Source organism: Macrotis lagotis, chromosome 6 (genome assembly GCF_037893015.1).
Source record: "Macrotis lagotis isolate mMagLag1 chromosome 6, bilby.v1.9.chrom.fasta, whole genome shotgun sequence".
In the NCBI taxonomy this organism is placed as follows: domain Eukaryota; kingdom Metazoa; phylum Chordata; class Mammalia; order Peramelemorphia; family Peramelidae; genus Macrotis; species Macrotis lagotis.
Genome location: NC_133663.1, coordinates 160423057 through 160429056, shown reverse-complemented (window position 1 = coordinate 160429056; position 6000 = coordinate 160423057). Strand labels below are relative to the sequence as shown.

At 35.8% G+C, this 6000-nt stretch overlaps 1 protein-coding gene across 2 annotated transcripts in view; it reads left to right on the top strand.

Annotated features, from left to right (window-relative positions):
• UGGT2 (UDP-glucose glycoprotein glucosyltransferase 2) overlaps positions 1 to 6000 on the top strand; it is a 206053-nt gene that overhangs the window by 106342 nt on the left and 93711 nt on the right. The gene's annotated exons all lie outside the window — the stretch shown is intronic.

Below are 6000 nucleotides of genomic sequence, written 5' to 3'. Positions count from 1 at the left end.
CACATGCAAGTCACTTCAATAAGTCTTTAGTAGATAGTATTTTGTTTGTTGTTCATATATATCAATAAATCAATGAACAACTATTTAAAATAGCTAGGTGGCTCAGTGGAAAGAGTGCTTCACATGGAGTCAGGAAGACCTGAGTTCAAATCTGTTCTCATACACTTAGTGGCTATGTAACCCTAGATAAGTCATTTTAGTTGGCTGTGAGTCAATTTCCTGATCTGTATAATGGGGGGGGGGATTAAGCATTTCATTTTCATAAAGAATTTATATTCTAATGATAAAGACAAGTACATATAAAAATTTTATATCTTTTGATAATGATATCTATATATCATTAATATAAAGTTAGTCAATACAAATGTATATAAAGTTGTCAAATGCAAGGTAGTTTTATAGGCCACTGGCAGTTGGAAGGATCAGCAGATGGTACCTGAGCTGCATGTTAATGAAAGACTCCCTAAGAATTTCTAAAATACATGCTTCCCACAGTATTTTTTAACATCCTATAATAATGTAATATAGGGTATCCCAAGCATCAGCTATTAAAGCTTAAAATTGAACTTTGACTTTGGTAGACATCCTATATACTTATTTTTTTTTAGGTTTTTACAAGGCAGATGGGGTTAAGTGGCTTGCCCAGGGCCACACTGCTAGGTGATTATTAAGTGTCTGAGACTGGGACTTGAACTCAGGTACTCCTGACTCCAGGGCCAGTGCTCTATCCACTGTTCCACCTAGCTGCCCCATACTTATTTTCTATGTGTATTGAGTAGAGATTATAAATGCCCAATCAACAGGAAAAACCACTAAGGCAGAGTTCATTGGAATTTTATTAACAGATTAATGGTCCCCTCTAACTAAATGGACCTCAGATCTTCCTCACATTCTGAGATGCTCCCTTTTCCTAGTGCCCTATTTTTATAAGACTTAATATCACATTTGAATTTTGAACACTTTAGCAGGGCAACACAAACTATAGACTCCCATTGATTGATCTTTGCTTTGAGAACCAAAACTGATGTATTTGCTAAAAAATGATATGTCAACATATGGGAGAGGGTCTCAGGTTGGGTTGAGCATGGGGCATCTCCACTGACTTCAGTGTCATTAGATGATCATGAGATGGTTACCTGCTTGTGTTGGATAAGGAGAGTGATCCAGCAGTACAAAATTAAGTAGGGAGACTTTCCATATAATTGAATCATTTCTACCGTTTTGGGTTTGGTCACCATAAAAAGGAAAAATAAGGGAGGAAGACCTGTGGAATCATATCAAGCTGATTAATACTGATTGGAATAGAAAAAGGGACCAAATGAATCACTTCTCAGAGTTGTCCGATCTTTTAATTGGAAGATTCTTGAGAAAAGGAACCATGACTTACATTAATTTCCCACTTAATCAAATATGATACCAAACACATTATAGAAAAATGTATGGGTTTTTTTGCAAGGCAAATGGGGTTAAGTGGGTTGCCCAAGGCCACACAGCTAGGTAATTATTAAGTGTCTGATGCTGGATTTGAACTCAGGTAGTCCTGACTCCAGGGCCAGTGCTCTATCCACTGCACTACCTAGCTACCCTGTAGAAAATGTATGTTAATTGGATTGAACTCATCTACAGTTGTTAATGCAAAAAAACTTGTCATATTAATTCTTACGTGTGCTTTTCATACAGTAAGAAAAGAATTGCTGTGCAGCAAAAAAATTATCTGAACTGCTGAGTCTGTCTTTTTCTTGATCAAAAAATGAAGATACAATGAGTTGAATACTACATTTAAGAAAGTACTGTGCTTTTAAGACCCTGAACTTTTTTCCAAACAAAGGGTCATCCTTTGGGGATCATCAGTCTTCTACTAATATCTTCTCTAAGAAAAATGAACACCATATTTTTTGAAGAGTTAAAATGGACTGTCATCTAAAAGAAAATGGAGAGACCAATGGTGAACAGCCCACATGTTCCATTGGTATTCATACAATCAATATATCAGTACACATCTGCATGTGCCAGTCACCATGTCAGGCACTGTGGGTACCTAGACAAAAATGAAGCAGTCCTGGTTTCAAGGAACTTCCATTCTATTAAGGAGGAGACATGTACCAGTATAACTATATAAAACATAAATACAAGATCATTTGGAGGGTTTGGGGGCAAATGAGTCACTGGCAATTGAGGGGATCAGAAAAGGACTTATATGTCAAGAGACGTAGAAAATGTCCCATTGGGTTAATTTCTGTGGAAGATTTTAGGAAATAGGGGTAAGAGTTATAAAGTATGACAAGGCCCAGGTAATTTGCAATCTACCCATGGAGGACTCACAGCAGTGAGATCAAAAACCCATAGAATTATTTAAAAATCAATCAAATTGTTCCTGGGTTCTTAAAAATAAAGAAAATCAAATGTAACCTTTAGCAGATCTTGCTGTGCAAAAAAAGCCTTGTGACTTCTCTGTGTCTGTAATTCCAGAGTCAGTTAGCTAAATGTGGAGAGACTTCTCACCAGAAGTCTGGCCACTAATTGATGGATATTTTTAGATGAGAGTAACTCATGAAACCATCTACTTAGGCATACTAGGGCTCTTATCCGTATGGGTGGAAAGAGAGCCTTCAGCTAAAATCACAGATCTTTTGAAGTGTTAAAGTCATTTATGATTTCTCAAGATAAAGCTGAATTTCATTATTACTTTTACTGTCTTCAAATTACCTTAATTCCTAAAAATTACCTTAATTCGGCTTTTTTTTCTTTAGAGAATTTTAAGATTTATATTACAGTATTAAACTATTTTGTTTCTAGCAATGTTGCTTAAGATAAAGTTGATATCAGTCTTTCTGCAATATGCTATAAAATATATTTGAGATGATTGCAATGGTTTGTTGGAATTAAGTTCTTAGTTTCTCTTTTCTAGGTTAGGATGTTCTTGTGATTCTAAAATTAAAACTAAAAAAGAATAGGAGGCCAGTAACTAAAGAAGATTTCCTGAAAAATCTTAATATATGTAAAAGGGAGCATTTAAAAACCTTGCTTTTTAAAGTTTATTTGGGTAGTTACATCCAAAATAAATTTTAAGTTGGCTTTCTAACACCGATAACTCTACATTTACAGCTATGGAGCTTAATGTAGAGATTGGCAATTATTGCTATACATGCTAAAGATTAACACATGAAAATAATTTTTATCCCATGCAACTGCCTCAGATAGCAGTCTGAAAACACATCTGCAGTCATCAGGAAGAATTCTGAGTTTTAATTTGCCAGAATCTTGAGTTGTGATTTATTATATTGCTGAAACTGGACACAGGTCCAAGGAATAGGATCAAAACTTGTTTAGCCCTACCATTCATCTCCCACTTTTATGCACTTTACCTGGTTCTCACAAATACTACCAACCAAGCTCCCAACAGGGTATTCTGTGCTTATTTTGTTAATTAATGCAAAAATAGTTCCCAATTAATAGTGCAAATGAACCTAACACATATTTTTCCCTTGTCCTTCTTATATTTATCTACCATAGCTAATGCTCTGATAACAAGAGCTTTTAGTATATGTAAACATACTCAGGTTGTAGGTCAAAATTTTGCTTTTATTAGATTTTTTTATGTTTTTAAAGCTTCACTTTCATATTCTAGGGCTGACACTTAAAAGGGTTTTTTTCAACATCTTCCTAATATTCTGTTTACAGAGTTCAGAAGGCAGTTTCCTCATGTCTAATGATGAACTGAACATCTGACACTCAGAGTCTTCCATAATTTGATATCAGAACTCTCTATTCTTGTCTCACTTGACTTTTCTTCATGATTACCCTTCAAACAAATGATGCTAATCTTTATTCTTTAAATTTTCCTTGTTCTTTTCAAGCCTCTTTTCTTTACTTACATAGCTCTTTATGTCTAAATGACTGTCTTCCCAGTTGTTGCTTGCTGAATTCCTAATTATCTTTTGATATTCAAATGCAACTATTTCCATAAAGCCTTGCATCCTTCTCTTCTGGCCTTGCTCCTCACAGAGTATAAAGTTTTCTATTTTTCTAATGTACCCATCATGTATAGTTATATAGAGTAGTTATCTATGTTTACATAATTCCCCAACTCGACCAAACTCCTTAAAGGCAAATAACTGACTAATCCAAACTTGGCTAGCACAGTTCTCCAATGAAGTCAACAAGCATCCTGTTCCCAAAGACTTCACAGTTCAGTAGGGAAAATAATATTTAATCAAATGTGTACAAATAAGGTAAATATGTATATGTATCTATATGTATCCATGTCTTTATGTATCATATAGATACATCTATGTGTGTGTGTGAATATATCTGTGGATAGATAGACAGAAAGATACACAGACAGCTAATAAAATTAAGTGAAAATGACAGACCAGATATGCTTTTTCTTTTCAGAAACCAGAACTTCTCTTATTATTTCTTTTCACCTCTTATTCTCTAGCTTCTGCCTTTAGGTTGAGTTTTAAGTTTAGGTTCTTTTTTTTTTATAAAGATTTTTTTAACATCACTATTATTTCCCAGAGTACACATACACTCCCCCCTTCTCCCAAAAAGATGTTTTCCCTTATTCAAAAAATATAATTTCTGTCACCTCCATGTTGAGAAACAGGAAAGATACCTTCCGCTCAGTTATCTAAAATTATAGTTCGTCCCTGCCCTCTTCAGCATGTTTTAGTTTAACAGCTCTCAAGAGAAGGAACTCTTTCACTTTTGTATTTAGCACAGATTAGGCATGAGGTATCCAAATACAAAAGTGAGAGTCCCCATCCTCAAGAAGCTTCTATTCTACCAAGTAGAAGAATAAGGAAAGATCCATCAAAGGGAGGAGGGGCTTTAGCTGAATTGGAAAGGGAGCTGGGGGTTACAGGAGGTGGAGGTGAACAGAGGGAGGAAATAATAGGCAGAGGACATTACATGTGCAAGTGTATCTACATATGGAGAAGAGCATAAAGAACTTAGACCATATGAGAGGAAAGAATATGTAATCTGCCCAGGAAGCTCAGTAGGGACCAATCTTTATGGAGTATCTGAATGCCACACAAAGGAGTTTGTATTTTATCTTCTGAGCAACGGGAACCTTTGAAACTTGTGAAGTAGGAGAGTTTCTTGGTCTATGCAGTGTCACTGGCTTCCTGGCTATCCACAGTATTTCCTTTGACTGTCCCTCTGGCTTCCCACCTCCACTCCTCCTCCTCCTCCAGTCAGTGACTGCTGACCACGTTGGTTTCCTTGAAGACTCAATCCAAATCCCATCTTCCACAAGAAGCCTTCCCTAAGACCTCTTAGGACCAGTGCCTTCCCTTTGTGACTTCCTATCTAGCATCTCTTGGTAAATACTTGGTTGCATGTTGTCTACCCATTAGACTGTGAACTCCATGATGACAGAGATCAATCTTTGCCTTCTTTTTTATATCCCCAGTTTTAAGTATAGTGCTTAATACCTCATAAACACTTAATAAATTGTTATTGAATTAATTTGAATAGAATTTAAAATTAATCATATTCTAAGTTGTCTCTGAGTAAATGATTCATTAAAAAGAATTATGCTGCTTAATCTCCAAATAATAAAAAGTTTTAAAGAATGTCAAGAGCTTTAATAAGCTAATATTTGTGAAGCAATTCAAGTCCCTTTAAGAAAGATGCTAGCACATAAAGGAACATCCTCAGATTTCAGAAATAGAGGAGGTTAGTTTTTAATCCTTTGTGTTCTCAAAGAGGACCAAAATGACATCACTATGTTGGGATCAAGATACAAAATATCCAAATGTGATTCATCAGACCAATATGAGTTCAGAAAGCTCTACCACGGGCCAGGCATAAATAGACTATATACACATTTGGAGTGGAGATGGCTCTAAATTTATGCATCTCAGATGTCTTTTGCTCTGCTGCAATTCTGCTTTGCTCATGGAAAACAGTGCATTCTTTATGGTGGGCATGTCATGCTGAGTGGTCCTGCACCAGGGTCTTCCATATCTCACAATCCATTCCAGATTTCCT